The sequence below is a fragment of the Elephas maximus genome, chromosome 1, assembly GCF_024166365.1.
Source record: "Elephas maximus indicus isolate mEleMax1 chromosome 1, mEleMax1 primary haplotype, whole genome shotgun sequence".
Taxonomy (NCBI): domain Eukaryota; kingdom Metazoa; phylum Chordata; class Mammalia; order Proboscidea; family Elephantidae; genus Elephas; species Elephas maximus.
This window is the reverse complement of record NC_064819.1, coordinates 64,650,145-64,667,163: the sequence shown is the minus strand read 5'-3', so window position 1 is coordinate 64,667,163 and position 17,019 is coordinate 64,650,145.

The window sequence follows — 17,019 nt, the reverse complement described above, 5'->3', positions numbered from 1 at the left end:
ATTGTTGCATAGTATTCCACTGTGTGTATATACCGTAATCTTTTTATCCATTCATCTGTTGAAGGACACTTAAGTTGTTTCCGTCTTTTTGCTGTCGTAAATAATGCTGCAGTGAACATGTGTATGCATATATCTATTCGTGTGACAATTCTTATTTCTCTAGGATATGTGGCTAGCAGTAGAATTGCTGAATCATAAGGTATTTCTATTTCTAGCTTTTTAAGCAAGCACCATACCATTTTCCTTAGTGATTGTACCACTTTAAAATCCCACCAGCAGTGGGACATCAGCTGATCCAAAAATCAGCCGGTGAAAACCATGTGGATCACAACAATTCAAGTCTATTGTGCATGGGATTGCCATGAGTCAGGAATACCTTGACGGCAGCTAACAATAAGTAAGCACTTTTAGTTCATATATCAAAAGTCTCTTCAAACAGCAGCTTGAGAAATTAGAGATTTTTATTCATCTTTGTCCCTTGCCTCCTTATAAAAATTCCAAAAACAAAAAAAATTCTTATTTATTCAGTCCACAAATGTTTACTGAGTGCCTACTCTGTGCCAGGGTTGAGCTAATGAGGATACAACATGAACAAAATAGTCAAAATACCATCTCCTTATAAACCTTACATACTTCATAATTGGGGTGAGTGCGAGATACCAATAAACAAACAAATAAGTAAATATATATAGTGTGGCAGATGGTGGTTGTGTGTGTGTGTGATTTAAAGCTCTTCCCATCTGGTATAATAATAAATACAAATTAAAATATATGAAAAAGCTTATCTCGACACCAAACAGCAATGACACAATTCAAAGACATCATTTCATTGTCAGGTGCTGCGGAAATATTGCTTGATCCCTGTGTTTTGAATAACGCTGAATTCTGCTTGCTTCTACAAACACTGTAGCCTTGGAAAAGGGTATGTACCTTTAAACCCCAAGAACAGAGGTAACAGATCCTGTTTGAAATGGTTGCTAAGGGACCGTTCCATATAAATTAATTAGTAAACATCAACTCTGGTTTCAAAGGGCAAAGAAGGTCTCTCACTTGAGTAGGGAAAATGGCTCCCTGTTGGTTGGAAAAAGACCATCACAGGGTTTTACACGTACACCACCAGCATTATATTACTGCTTAATTTCTTTTTGTTCCCTCTCTTCCCCTCATCCTTTACAGTATTGTTTGCCACCGTTTTGTTTATTCCTTCTGAGATTTTCAGGGGTGTGGGAGTAGGTAGAAGATCTGGTAATATGGAAGGGCAAGCAGGTCTTTTTATTTTTTTAAAAAAAGTGAGCAGAAGATAAACATCTTTCCTGCTAGAGGGTTGAAAGATGGAAGAGACACTGCTTTTAAGAGTTTCTGACAATAAGTCAAAAACGCCCAAAAGTGTTATTGGAGTTATACACACGCTTAGGAAGTTTTCATCAGAAACAGAGTTTATGTGTGACTTGTGAAAAATCTCTGTGGGAAATAAAGATAAGGATATGGAGCTAAATACATCTGTATATTTATATTCTTTAAACGTTGCTATAAATAAGGTTCATTGATTTTATAAAATAGTTTAAAATGATACTTAGATGTCTTTGTGAAAGGTTTTATTTTCACGAAAAGCATAATTTAGAAGAAAATCATGGAAAACTTTGACTCAGATAATTCATAGGTAGTCTAGCTGTTGGGGGCAAAAGGACCAGAATAAGATAATAGTTCATCTGATGACAGGTTAATTGAATTTCATGAATAATTTAAGCCTTGTAAACACCACAGGCATTAAAGTAGGAGGTAGGGGAAGGTGGGAAGAATGTACAGATAATGTAGTCTTAGTTTCAGAATTTATTTTCTTTCCATCATATTTCTAACCCTTAAGAACCATTGTATTTTTAAAAGTAAATGATAGTAAGACATTTCTTTACTCTCAGTGTTTGTTTGACAAAACGAACTCAAAAATAAAGTAAGACTAGCTAGAGCAGTCCTTTACTTATTCAGTATCAGGAAGATGCAATTTGTTTTCTTCCTTAAAGTCAATTCTCAACAAGGTGAATAGGAAAGGAAGACTTTCAGGTACGTCAAGTGTTACCCAATCACAAGGCAAGACTTGCCAAATTCAAAATTTAAGTTAGCTTCAAGCACTTCAGAAAAGATTTTTTTTTTTTTTAAAATAAAGGGAGGGAAATTTGTCCTCTTCCTGGCCTTCTCTCCTGCTGTTCTATAAAATTTGCCTTTATTTACATAATCCTTGGTTGTTTGGTAAAAGGCAGTCCTTTGGGATTCTGAGGGTAACACAGTGAAGGCAAATGAACTGTTTCATTTCTAATACACAAGTAATTACCAAAGGAATGGAAAAAGTTAGCGTTTAAAAGAGGGCTTTTTTTTTTTTTTTTTTTAAAGCTTGAGCGTCCACTCACTGAGAGGTCCCTAAGTGATTGGCAACAATGGTTTGTGCTTGGCTACTAACCTAAAGGTTAGCAGTTTGAATCCAGCCAGTGGTACAGAGTAAGAAATCTTTCAGAAAGATTACAGCCAAGAAAACCTTATGAAGCTCCATTCCACTCTGTGGAAGTCGCCATGAGTCAGAATTGACTCCATGGCATGACTTTGGCTTTTTTGGTTTCCTCACTAACTGCTCTTTGAAATGTTCCTACTTACAGGTTAGGTTATGTTGTATTTATCGTTGGAGAGAAAGTTAGCTGTTCATTCCATTAAGATGTTAAAGTAGGACATCACTGTACACAGTAAGACTTCTGAAATCAAAGGACAGTATTGTGCATTTTCCTGTTTTGTTTTAGGAACAAAGTGATACTAGATATTGGGGAAAAATGTGTACCTTTAAAAAAATCAACAGGTCTGAGTAGTGTTATATGATAAACATTTGTATGATGTTCAAGGAGCCCTGGTGGCTCAGTGGTTAAGAGCTTGGCTGCTAACCAAAAGGTCAGCAGTTTGAATCTACCAACCACTCCTTGGAAACCCTATGGGGCAGCTCTACGCTGTTCTGTAGGGTCGCTATGAGTCGGAATCAACTCAACGACGAGTTTGGTTCAGTTGGTGATGTTCAAACTACACCTGACTCCTTCCACTGGCTTTTATGAAATAGAATGTTTAAAAAGACAAATACTAGACTCCTGATTTTGCTTTCAAGTCGGTTTACCTTAATTCAATTCAATGAGTGATATCTATGAAACTGTTGACATTATCTTGGCCTGAACAGAAGAGCCTCTGGAACTTCAGAAGAATAAATGAATGCATGAAAAATTAAACGAAAAGGTGGGAGGAGACCAAAGAAATGAGATTCTTCCCATCACTGAACTTTGCCAGGGACTTGGCTTGGTACCAGGCACATTTGTTGGTTTCTTTCTTCCTTTTCAGGTTTCTAGTCAATGGAAACTATTGTGAATTGCTGGCAAGTCAATGGAGGAGCAGTCACATGGAAAGGTTAGGTGCTTTCCTACTCCAGCCCTCAGGCCTTCCCTCTGACTTGATTTAAGCTGCATCCATGGGCTTGTTTTGTGGGGAGAGCTTGCGTCTAAGCTGGTCAGAGGTGGGTCAAAAAGCATAGTAATAAAAACAGGGAATGTAAGGCAAGGACATTCCACCACAGGGTGGGCCACGCTTTCCTTTACCAAATTGCCTTCAATATGCACAGAAGGTCATGCTTAGCTTTTACTTCTCCAAGTGGAAACTTTTGGTTCCTGTCTTCCTAACTTTCCCGGTCTGTGCCTGTTGTTTTCACAAAAGCTAAATTTGGTCAAATGGTTTACACTCGACTACTAACCTAAAGGATGGTGGTTAGAACTTACCCAGTAGTCATGTGGAAGAAAGTCCTGGCAATCTGCTTCCATAAATGTTACAGCTGAGAAAGCCCTATGGAACTCAGCTCTACACTGTAACACATGCAATCACCTGAGCTGGAACTGACCCAACAGCAACAGGTTTGGGTTTGGTCTTGGAAGTAGGAAAAGCACACTTGCATAATGCCATGTGTGTTCTCCTGCAATATTAAAAGATATGTAATTATTATGCATCTATTTTATTTCATGTATAACTCATTTAAAAAAGCCCCAACACAAGAATAAAATAAACATTTTTCCTTGCAAAACCCTAAATATTGGTTATCAAATAGATAATGATCTAACGAGAAGTGGAGGGAGCCCTAGTGACACAGTGGTTAAGAGTTTGGCTGTTAACCAAAAAGGTCGGCAGTTCGAATCCACCATCCGCTCCTTGGGGCAGTTCTACTCTGACCTATAGGGTCACTATGAGTTGGAATGGACTCTGAGGGCACCCAACAACAACAAAAAGAAGCGTTACAGACCTCCACCTTCTGCTCAGCTTCAGACTTTAGAGGCTGAAGTCCGCAACTGTCCATAGCAATCGGCGACGGTGTGGCACAGGTGGCCTGCCACACCAGTTTATCAAATGCATACCTGCCTCGAAATAATCTTTTCCTGGCAGATGCTCTAATTGTGCTCTGCCGGAGAGCCAGCCTGACATCCCAAGAGGAGGTCCTTAAACGCCGGAGTTCCTCGGCGGCTGACAGCCAGTGGGCTCCCCCTAGGGGCAGACGCGTCTCGGCAGAGGGAACGCTCCGTGGCAGGTTGCCAGGAAACCAGCCCCTCGGTGCTGCCGGCAGGAAAACACAGGAGCAGAGGGTTCCTTGCTGCACATTGTTTTGTTATGCAGTTTCATCTCTTCTCTAGCACACCAGCTGAGCGCAGACCCTACGTGAACGCTGGAAAGCCAAGGAGTTTATCTCCATGGACCCCACCGGAAAAGCCTTCGGATATCACGTTCTCCTTCTCAGGGGCCCTCTCCCCTGATCTCCCTACAATATTCATAGTTCCTTTTCATTGTTGCTCTTTAAAGTGCTAGACAAAGCCGGAGGAGGGTGTTTGGGAAAAGAGGTGGCTGAGCTCCAATGCTCAGCGGCGCAACGTGACATAACGACAGTATTTTATTCTTATGGCTTCATACCTACAGAGCCCTTTTCCTTCTAAAAGCTCAGAGAACAATTCTGGCCTTGATTTTGCCTCAGAAAGATGCCATAAGGTTTAAGAAAATATTACTTCCAAAGGCGGCTCTAAAGGGAAACATACAGCATTTTAGCGATTACCGTGTTTACGAAGCATTGTAAGATACTTAGTGGTAGGTATTTCTGGGCCGAATCTTTTATTATTCTGATTATCCTTTAAATAGTCTTCCTGTACTTTAGAAAGGATTTTACAATTATGTTCTCTACTGCCTTCAGCTCTGTGCACCAATGTCTTTTCCTCCTCGGTGAGGACTTTCTTGGATGATGTTACTGAAAACTGTAGCCCACCCCCCACCAGCACCCCTTATCTCCCTGCCCGGCTTAGTTCGTTCTATAGCCCTTATTTCAGGTTTCAGTTATGGTTCAGTCGGGGCAGCAGCATCTCTAAAGTGTTAAGGAACACGGAGTGTATTATGAAAATACACGTAATTGTGAGAGAAGCTGGCTAATATGGATGGACTCAGTTTTCCATCTTTTCTTGTTGTTGTTGTTACCAGCTGTCAAATCAGCTTCCAGCTTATGGTGATCCCATGCACAAGGGAATGAAACACTGCTCATTCCTGTGCCATCTCCAGGATCAGTGGTGAATTGGACCATTTCACTGGCTGATTTTCAGAAGTAGATTGCCAGGCCTTTCTTCCTAGCCTGTCTTAGTCTGGACTCCACTGAAACTTGTTCAGCATCACAGCAATGTGCAAGCCTCCATTGACAGACAGGTGGTTGTTGCACATGAGGCACACTGGCTGGGAATTGAACCTGGGTCTCCCACATGGAGGGCCAGAATTCTACCACTGAACCACCATTGTCCTTACCCGTGAGTAAAACCAGGAATTCAGCTGCAGAGATGCATGTTTTCAACAGTCAGATATTGAGTCTTGTTGAATTTCTTGAAAAGAGTCCAATTCCTATAGCCCAAGTGGGGCATGCTTCCTCATCTTACCTGTTTCTAGGGCTAGATTTTATTTATAGTTGGCTAAACGTTAACAGACATGAGGTCCTACCCCAAAATACCTCCACTATTAGCCTGCCTGGTGGGCTTATATTTCAGCATTAGAAGTTCCCCGGTACTGCAGGCATATCTGTCTTCAAAAGTCCACTATTAAAATGCAGCTACCTGTGGGAAGGATCATACTTTTAAATCTATCATTTAATCAGTTATAGAGTATTAATAAATTTAGTTAATTAGAAGAATCACAAATTAGGTTATTTAAACTGTTGTTGTTGTGGTGCAGTGGTTAAAGCAATCAACTGCCAACTGAAAGGTCAGCAATTCGAAACCACCTGTAGTACCATGGGAGAAAGATGTGGCAGTCCACTTCTATAAAGATTTACAGCCTTGGAAACCCTATAGGGTTACTATGAGTTGGAACTGACTCAATGGCAGTAGGTTTGGTTTTGGGTTTTAACCTGATACATGGGGAAATGGAACAGTGAAACCTAAACTGAATTTAGTGGCTGTGGAACTCAGAGATGACAAGTCAAACATATAATAGTCTGGGCATATAACAGTTTAGAGTTTTTGGTTGGGTCATAAGGTTGATACAATATGACCCCTACGTAATCTGTGCATCAGTTGGAATGGCTTTCATGGAAAATACAATGTGGCTTAAACAATAAGGGAAACTTCTTAGCTCACAGAATTGTAAAACTCAGTCTTCAGGCACAGATAGATCAGAGCTCCAAATGCTTTTCTGTTTTCCTGTCTCTGCCCTTTTCTATCTGTGATACCCTGATTGGCTTCACAAGATGGCTGCCCACAGGAGGTGAAGTGACACACTTCCTCACTCCCATGCATCTGGAAAGAAAGGACATTTCTCAACAACATTAAACAAAATCTCAACCATCAGGCTAATAGGAGCGTCCCTGAACCAACCCTTGTGTCCAGGGAAATATAAGACTAACTGGTTTAGGTCATGGTGATCTGAAACAATTGTTGTGGTGGAGGAATAGGATGGGAGAACCCTAATAATCAGAGTCCTTGGGAAGTGCAAGCAATTAATGTGCCTAGCTGCTAACCAAAAGGTTAGAGGTTCAAGTCCACCAAGAGACACCTGGGAAGAAAGGCCTGGTGATCTACTTTTGAAAAATCAGCCATTGAAAACCCTATGGAGCACAGTTCTACTCTAACACACATGGGGTTACCATGAATCAGAGTTGACTCTCGGCAACCGGTTCTTCTTGCTCTAAAATACAGGGCCCTTTAGGTACTGAGAGTGGGATTAATCTCAAAGAGCATGACTGCGTTAATGTGAGGGAAAAAAAGATGTTGGGGAGACAACCAAAATGTCCACTACAATCTGTAAAACCCTCTAAAGTTAGTACCCTTTACCCATGATAAAACAAAACAAAACAAGACACCATTAACTGCTCTTTGAGCTCCCCTAGCGCAGACTACCACAAGATGTGAGTCTCTCGGGCCTTATTGTTTTGTCTAGGCAAACATTTCCAAAAGCGTATTCAAAGGAGTGCTTGTCTCATGGCATATACCACCAAAAAAAAAGAAAGAAAAGAAAACAAAAACTCACGTTTAACTAACTAATGGGAAATTCTGAATAATATATTTATGAAGATCTTGACTTACATTTTGGCGTATTTAAATGCCCCAAGAAATCTTGAAATTAAAAAAAAAAAAGTTTTATGTAGCATAGATCTTCCTCAAATTTTGTCAACAAAGCACGTTCCCAAATATCATCTATTAAAATTCCCATGGACTATATCCTAGGAAACGCTACTTTGTATTTAAAGCAGGAAGAGGGAAACTGAAAGAGAGCAAACATAGCCAGTCTAATGATGTCATGGGTAGAAGTTATGGAATGCAGGATGTCCTATTGTACATTAGTCTAATTTAGTTTTGCTTTCTTCATTGAGAGGGGATTAACGTTCAGTGCTCTGGGAAAGGAAGCTAGCACATTTCAGTGCTAGCCTTTGGCTTGAACAGAAGGGCAGCTCCGGTGCTCACTTCACAGAAAGCACTCTAGCAGAACACCTGGAAGCATGTGGTCACTGCCTGCTTGCACCTGTTGCTGCCACAGGCTGAAAGAGACAGACCCAGGATCAAGGGACATTAAGGTTCAGAGATAATGCAGTGTCTGTGCCAAAAAGACTGTACAAAGCAGGAAAGGAAGGAGCCAGTGGCCAGGGGGAAAATTTGTGGCAGCAGCCCAGAGATAGAAGAGGCCCAGAACCTCAATTTGCAACGACTGCCCAGGCTGGTATGCCAAGAGATGAGCTCCACCGCTTTGCTCTGGGGACACTCTTTCCAATTTTAAACTCTTGGACACCAAAAGGGATGGATACTTCCAACATATAACCCAAGACATCTGTTAAAGCAAAATAATATTGAAGAGCCTGAAGGTAATTCAGAGCTTTCTAAACACCTGTGAGTCAGACGCTGAGAAATCCTCCCCTTCTTGATAAGCACAGATGAGCTTGAACCTTTTGGGTATTTCAGCAGTTTACCATCTGTACTGATAACCCTTTTCTGCAGTACTGAGAGTCTTCTAGGAGGATGTAAAATCCAGGAGCCAAGATAAGGAAACATGTTTACACCTGCTACATCTGTTCAATAGTTTCCAGGCTCTGCTGCACACTGGACTTTCTGTGGAAGCATGCTTTTGAAATCATTCTTGTCCGTTTGAGCTTCATGTATGCACCATAAAAGCAGAAAAGAAGAATAGAGAAACCAATCTGAAAAGCTCCTTGGTCCGGGGTTGTGTTTCCAGGGAATACTATCTCCCTTTTCCTTTTATCTGAATCTTGGAATCCAAGTCACCGTTAACAAGCTTAAGTACTGCTCTAGGTGTAGGCAATGCAATCACAAAAAACTGGGCAGGCATTAAATCAATTCTGTTGGAAAGTCAAACCCTTAGACAAGCTAATTGCAGAAAAGCAGTTGTTAAAATAATAGGTTACAAAAGGACAATAATAATGAAACCACCCAGACAAAGAACGTGGTCAATTTTTTTTCCCCTTCAGGACGAGTATAACCCCAACCAGCTATCTACCCTGTTGACAGTGGAGCCAGACATAGGGGAATGTGCTGTAAAAAGGCCATGATGCCTTTGGAAAGAAGCAGTGCGGCTTGGACAAGCCACTCCATAACAATGACTCTTTTAATGTGTTAAATGGCAGAGGAAAGAAGACCACAGGTGAGAGGCTGAAAAGTACTGAAGGGGGTTCATATGAGGACTACATTACGGAAAATAAGGTATATGGCACAGTCTACTTTGAAAACGTCTGAAGGTGGGTTGAGTCGTAAAGGACAAATATAATTTTATGACAGCACCGATTGCCTTTGACCTGTTGAGAATATTTAGGTGTTGGCATTTTTGTATCAAATTACAGAAGGAAAATTACTGGTGCTTTCACTATGTGGACCTGTTTAGTGTCATGTAATGAGAACCATATTGTTATTCATATTGAGAAATAAACACTGGTGGTGTAGTAGCTAAGTGCTATGGCTGCTAATCAAAGGGTCAGCAGTTCGAATCTCCTAGGAACTCTATGGAGCAGTTCTACTTTGTCCTGTGGGGTGGCTATGAGTCAGCATCGACTCAACGGCAATGGGTTAAAATCAACAGGTAGCGTTGATAATAGGCCTTTTTTTAGAGCAAGTAAAATTCTATTAAATTTCCTTTATCTGAATCTATTCCTTTGCCCATTCAAAAATGAAATCGACTATAAAGCAAAAAGTACTAAAACTAGGTCATTTGGTCCAGTGTTTCCAACAATCTCTCCCTATTTTAAAATGAAACACCTAAGACAAAGAACACATACGTGGCTGATCCAGGGTGTCAGAGACAATGGCAGAGACTGGACAAGAATCCAGTTTTCTGCCTTCCAGCCCCAGGTTTATTCAGAAATTCTTAAAAGAACACAGAGTCTTTTCTACCCACAAAACCCCCTGGCCATACAGCAAACAGGTCTTTTCTCTGGAAGCCTTTCACCTCCTATATCGTCTTAAAAGATTCCAAAGGTGTGATGGTTAATGTGTCAACTTGACAAAGCCATGATTCCAGGGGTTTGACAGATGTTATGTACTCATCCTCCAAGTTTTGATCTGATATGAGCAGCCAATCAGTTGGCAGGGGAGTTTCATTTGGGATTTGGCCTGCATCTGATATATATTGATGTTCTGGCAAAGCTCATGCGCTCTCTCTCGATCCCACATTCATCTCATCATTCTCTGATCTCTGGTTCTTGGGACTTGGAAACCTTCAGTCTGCCACCTGACCTGCAGATTTTGGGTTCATCAGTCCCTGCAACCATGGAGTCAGGAGAAGCCTCCACCCCAACAGCTTATCCACAGATTTGGGACTTGCCATCCTCCACAACTGTGTAAGCCATTTTCTTGAAATAAAACTCTCTGTATATTTATATATACTCTTCACTGTTTGTTTTTGTTTTTGTTTTTTTTTGAGCCCTGGTGGTGCAGTGGTTAAGAGCTCGGCTGTTAACCAAAAGGTTGGCAGTTCGAACCCACCAGCCACTCCTTGGAAACCCTATGAAGCAGTTCTACTCTGTCCTATAGGGTTACTATGAGTTGGAATCAACTCGATGGCAATGAGTCCCCCCTGTCCCCACACTAGTTTTGCTCCTCTAAAGAACCCATCCTAAGACAAAAGGTTAATATTTTTCTGTAAGTCCACTGAGGGAAAAATACACAGCTCAAGCGTGTACTGTGTCATTTTGCGTAATAAAACCCAAAGTGTGTGCTTCCCTCCCATTCTGAAATGAAGGCCATCGAAAAGAGACAAACTTTGATTCATCCAATGAACTAAAAAATGAGCAGGGAGGTTTACCCCAAGTCAGCTGTCATGAGATTTGTAGAACATGTAAGTTCTGCAAGATGCTTCCTGAGAGCATCTTGAGAAAATTTATGGAGCAACCAAAGCCGTGTAGCACTATTTTGTATTTATATTTTTGTTCAAGCCCACCAGGATTTCAAATTTCTTATCAACATTATCAAGAAAATGTGTTACATTACCATAGAGATCTGAGAAGAAACTCAGCTTTAATTACCTTCCCTGAAATGATAAAACTAAAAGGTCTCATGCTTTAGGTCAGGTAAACTCAGGGTAGTTCTAATCCCCATGGCTAGCACTACAGAGATCCCTGGTGGGTTGTGACAGAGGTAAGATTAGAATCTAAGTTTTGGTCTCCCAAGTTAGTATTGTATTCAACTACCAAACAAACAAAAACATATCAGTTATCCTCAAGTTGATTCCAACTTATGGTAACCCCATGTTGGCAGAGTAGAATTGCACTCTATAGGATTTTTAAGGCTGTGACTTTTCTTCTGAGGTGTCTCTGAACCTCTGGGTGGATTCGAACCCCCAACTTTTCAGTTAGTGGTTGAGCACTTAACAGTTTGCATGACCCAGGGACTCTACTATATCTGGCTTTGAATTAATTTGTTATTCAAGTAGGATGATAAAAAACCAAACCAGTTGCCATCAAGTCAATTCCAACTCATAGCAACCCTATAGGACAGAGTAGAACTGCCCCATAGGATTTCTAAGGAGCAGCTTAGTGGATTCGAACACCATCCTTTTCTGGTTAGCAGCCAAACTCTTAATTACTATACCACCGGGGCTCCAAGTAGGATAATACCCAACCCAGTGCCATCGATATAGAAGCATTATTTGATAACGGCTGAGAATGAGGAACTAAACTTGTTCATATTCATATTATCTTTAAATCAGTTTATAAAAGTGAGGGTAATTTTAGCCTTGGGAGCACTGGAGAACAGGAAGGCAAAGAAGAGGACTCCTGAAGTAAAAGATTTGAACAGACCCTCCTGTGACTTTTCTAGCTGTTTGCAATGCCCATGGGAATATGATCCAACGTGCCATTCCACATATATGCACGTTCTTATTATAGTGGGTTAACATTGTGTGGTTTGATTTAAAAAAAACATAGCTAGCTAGCTAAATAGGTAGGCAGGCAGCAGAGAGATAGACAGACAGACAGATGGACAGATAGCTACAATCAAGTCAACTCTGACTTATGGCAACCTTATGTACAATGGAACAAAATGCTGCCCATTCCTGCATCATCCTCACAATAGCCAGCATATCTGAGTCTATCACTGCAGATTTTGTGCCAGTCTACCTCACAAATGGTCTCTCTGGCCCTCAGTGTCACCAAACATGATGTCTTCCTGCTGTGATTGATCCCTACTGATGACTTGTCCAAAGCAAGTGAGTCAGACAATGTTCCGCTGTGATGCATAAGGTTTTAACTGGCTAATTTTCAGAAGTAGATCACCAGGCCTTTCTTCCTAGTCTGAGTCTGGAAGCGCCACTGAAACCTGTCCACCATGGGTGACCCTGCTGGTATTTGAAACACCAGTGGCATAGCCTCCAGCAGCACAGAATATGCAAGCCACCACAGTATGTCAAACCGACAGAGGGTTTTGACAAGAAAACTTATAAGGGGTTATACCTACTTGCAGGTAGACCCCCCTACACTCAAAAATATGCCCTCCTCCTTCCAGGTGATCATCTTGGCTTTGAGAGGAGGTACTATTGCCTAAAAGGTCATTGTTAAAACATAAATATCTAACCCAGATGGAGTAAGACAAAACTAAGTAAATCATGTCATCTTCCTAAAACCTTGTTTTGAACATTAAAATATAAAACTGTCCAGATACCTTCATCTCCTCTGCCCCACCCCTAACCCTACTGGAAGCCACTCACTATAGCTGATTTAAAGGTCAAGTTTAAGCCTCCCATAGCTTTAAGGCTCTAACTTTCATCTTCAACACCTCCGATGTGGAATTTCTTCTCCAGGTCAATAGCTTCTCACCGTTCTTCCAAACAGTCTTTTGAAACCCTCTCTGTACTCATGGTGTTCTTTCTTCCTGTATGACATGTTCCCATCATCTCTACCTTTAATGTATAATTTGACCTCTTTTTTCTTAGTAATTCCTCTCTTCTCAGAGTCTCTGCTGCTTCTGGATCATGTACTGGGAAATATAACTACATTCTGTCTTCTATTGCTCTTTAACTTTGTGTTTCCCATGTAGGCTTCCTTGTAGTCCGCCTCTACCCTATTTGGAGACCTGAGAGTCCAGGAGGCAACTTAAGACCCTGAGCACTGAGAAAGGGAGAGAAAAGAAAAAACTTATCTTTTTAGCCACATTCACTAAGCACATCCCTGGGTGGTGCCAATGGTTAAAGAATGCCTTCAGCTGCTAACTGAGGTTCGAGTCCTCCCAGAGGCCTGGGCATCTGCTTCTGAAAAATCAGTCTTTGTAAATCCTATGGAGCACAGTTCTACTCTGACTCACAGGGGTCACCATGAGTTGGAACTGGCTCCAAGTTTACTGGTTTTTACTGATTTGTGAACAACGCACTCATTATGTGCTAAGTGCTGAAGACATAGAGTAGATTATCCATAGGCCTTGCCCCCAAGGATCACTGGAGAAGACATAAAAAGTCAAGATTCCAGGCTCAGTGAAAAGTGCAGATAACCAGCCTTTTTCCTGGGCTTTGTTTCCTATGCAGCCCCAGTAGCTTTCATATTGCATTTGATTGTAATCACTGCAATTTAGGTTTTTTAAAAGTATATTTAAGTAAATTGCAAATCTTTATCACTAACATCAATGATAATGTAAGTCCATCTGCATTGCCACCCTCAAAGCCTTTTCTTGCTGATGATAACCACATAGCTCAATTGGTACAAGCCTTCCTTTGGGTAATTATGTGAGTTGGCTGCTTACTATGTGCCAGGCTTGGTGCTGATTCTCTTGTCATAGGTTTATTTGTTAAACCATGAAGAGTGGTTTAATATATAGTGACTTATTATTTTAGAAAAGCATACAGACTAAACAGCCCAATGAAAACTAAACTCCCCCCCGCCGCCCCCCCCCCCCCCGTATCCATACCAAAATCTCAAGGTCAGATAGTATTTTGTCTCAAAGAAAGGAATCATAGAGAGGCTTCCACTGTAGTTACTCCTGTAACTCCTTGATATTTAGATCTTCTAGAGCCTTTATTATAAGATAGGCACCAGCTACTCAAAAGTTTTTTTGATTGATTCTATCTGGTGGGAGGCTTTAAGACATTGGAAAGATCCTGTTCTTTGGCCCCAAACAGCCATGGACTCAAACTGCTACCTCATAATTCAGTGAGGCTGCTCATACTTTGGCAAATCGGAGAAACGTATCTCTTCCTCTGGGATGACATAACCCTCCTTCAGGGTGCTTCGCAGGCCAGGCAGAAGGCAAAATGAATGTCAGTCCCTCCCCCCCCCATTTTTCCCTCCCCTCAACCAGAGGCTGTTGTTCAGTGCACAAACTGCACAACCACTCATTGCAGCCCTTACCACTCTCTTTGGTCATTACTTAAAATTGTTGAGGTTGACTTTCCTGTTCTGTCTTATAGGGATAATAATAGTTGCCTCCAAGACTGGGAGGAGTAAAGAGGAAATTACTAAAAGTGGCTGACACAGGAGTGGCACTTAATAAATATTCACCCAACTTTCTCCTTCGCTTAACTGTACCAATGTTTCAATAGGTTCGCTCATATCTAAGCCAACTTTTCTGAGATTACTGTTTACCTTGCCTCTGATCCTTAGAATAAATGATTTTAGAAGCTCAGCTTTTCATCTAACTAGTGACGATTTCTTGCACCATTCTGTTTTCAAAGTGTTTTGAAACTGAATTTTGAAAGCCGTGGATAAGTGTGAGACACACCATACTCACAGAGAAACATATTTTTTTATACTCACATTTATGTAATTATGTACCCTTTAAGTCAATCAAACTGATATTAGCTAATACTAATTGACTCATTAGGATTCCTGTTAGCCAGAGTTGAAGTCAGGGATCCTTGAGAAATCTAATTGACTTGGTTAATTGTAATTTTTCCTGGGGGTTTTATTATAACTCCTCAGTTCATTGTAATATTCTGCATTTTGCTCAGGGCTAAGATTCTTCAAATGAATCACATGATAATGAAAATTTTTATAATATAGACAAAGCCTATTTATTTCATTTGGATTGTTCTTTCCTTTCTATCCCCAGCCTCTCTCAATTCTCAAATTTTACCCCGATTTTTTCCCACTCTCTATTTTTTTTCCATTTCTTGTATTTTGTGTTTTAAGTGTATTTATTGTAATATCTTCCTGTTAACAAGATCAACATTATAAGGTTCTTGCCCCCTTAGACCACCTTGGTGAAAGGCAGTATAGCCAGGTGGGAAGGATGTGCATTCTAAAATCAGAATGATCTAAGTACCAACTCCAGCCCTTTCACGTATGTACCATATGATCTTGGGGAAGGTACATGACTTGTTTTCTCCGTTGTAATAATGCAATAACTCAAGTGCAATACTCAATGTGTAAATAGTAGTAATTAATATGATAGGTGTAAGTACAACTGTTAATGTCCAGAATGTCCCTGGGGGATGCAAAAGGTTAAGGCACTCAGCTGCTAACTGACAGCCTGATGGTTTGAGTCCATCCAGAGGAACCTTGGGTGAAAGTCCTGACAACCTACTTCTGAAAAATCAGCCACTGAAAACCCTGCGGAACGCAGTTCTACTCTGACACACATGAGGTCCCAGTAAGTCAGGATCAATTCAGTGGCAGAGGGTTTGGTTTTTGGTTTTAATGTCTAGAAGGTTATCTCAGGATGTATTCATTTATACAACACGCAATATGGATTTAACACACTTCTAAAACCTTTTTTTTTTTTTTTAAGTAATCATGATTTGGAGTTAGTGTTTGACTCCCCAAGCCTGTTTTATTACTTTTAGTCACTCTTTTAATAACAGGTATGGGCTTGAAAGAGGACTGTTCAGGAGAGATCATTCCAGCCCCGCCTCTTCCATTTATAACTGAGTGACATCAGACAAACCATTTAACCTCCTGAATCTGTTTCCTCACTGCTAGGATCAAAGAGTTGAAAAAGATAAATCTCTAAGGTATTCCAGCTCCAATAACTCTTACCCAAATTTTCCCTTATTGGGGTAAAATATTAATTGACCCTTAATCATAATACTTTCAAATCAAACTGTACAACACCTTATAAATGAATTCAACCTGAGAATATGTAGAAAAAAATACTTAAATTAGGACATTAAATTTTTATCACTATTTTTTTTGTTGATCAATATTTATATTTACCATTTTGCACTTTTGTTGTCAAGTATGTCTTGGTTATATACATGCTTTATGCTATATGTGTCATTTAAGGGACTATCAACTAAATCAACCTCCAATGGATGTCTAATATTCCACCACCAGAATGTAAAATCTTGTTATTGATATTCCACCAAAACTATGATGTTGTGTGTCTTAGTCATCTAGTGCTGCCATAACAAACACCGCAAGTGGATGGCCTTAACAAAGAGAAATTTATTTTCTCACAGTCTGGTAGGTTACAAGTCCAAATTCAGGCCATCAGCTTCAAGGAAAGGCTTTCTCTCTCTGTCAGCTCTGGAGGAAGGTCCTTGTCCTCAATCTTCTCATGGTCAAGGAGCTTCTCAGGCGCAGGGACCCTGGGTCCAGAGGATGCACTCTTCTCCTGGTGCCGCTTTCTTGGTGGTATGAGTTTCCTAACTCTCTGCTTGCTTCCCTTTCCTTTCACCTCTTGAGAGATAAGAGGTGGTACAGGCCACAACCCCGGGAAACTCCCTTTACCTTGGATCAGTGAGGTGACCTGAGTAAGGATGGTATTACAATCCCACCCTAATCCTCTTAACATAAAATTACAATCACAAAATGGAGGACAACCATACATACTGGGAATCATGACTTAACCAAGTTGATGTACACATTTTTGAGGGGACATAATTCAATCCATGATACTGTGCCTAGTTTCCTAATTTTTCCCCCACTTTCTGCCAGACTCAAAATCCTATATTCTTTGTATCTCTGGTTTAGAACCAAGTTTGAAGTGGCAGAGATGGAATACAATTTGTAACTGCATTCTTGCTCCGGTTATCAAAATTCACTTCATAAGATGGGCTTGTATTCCTCAATGC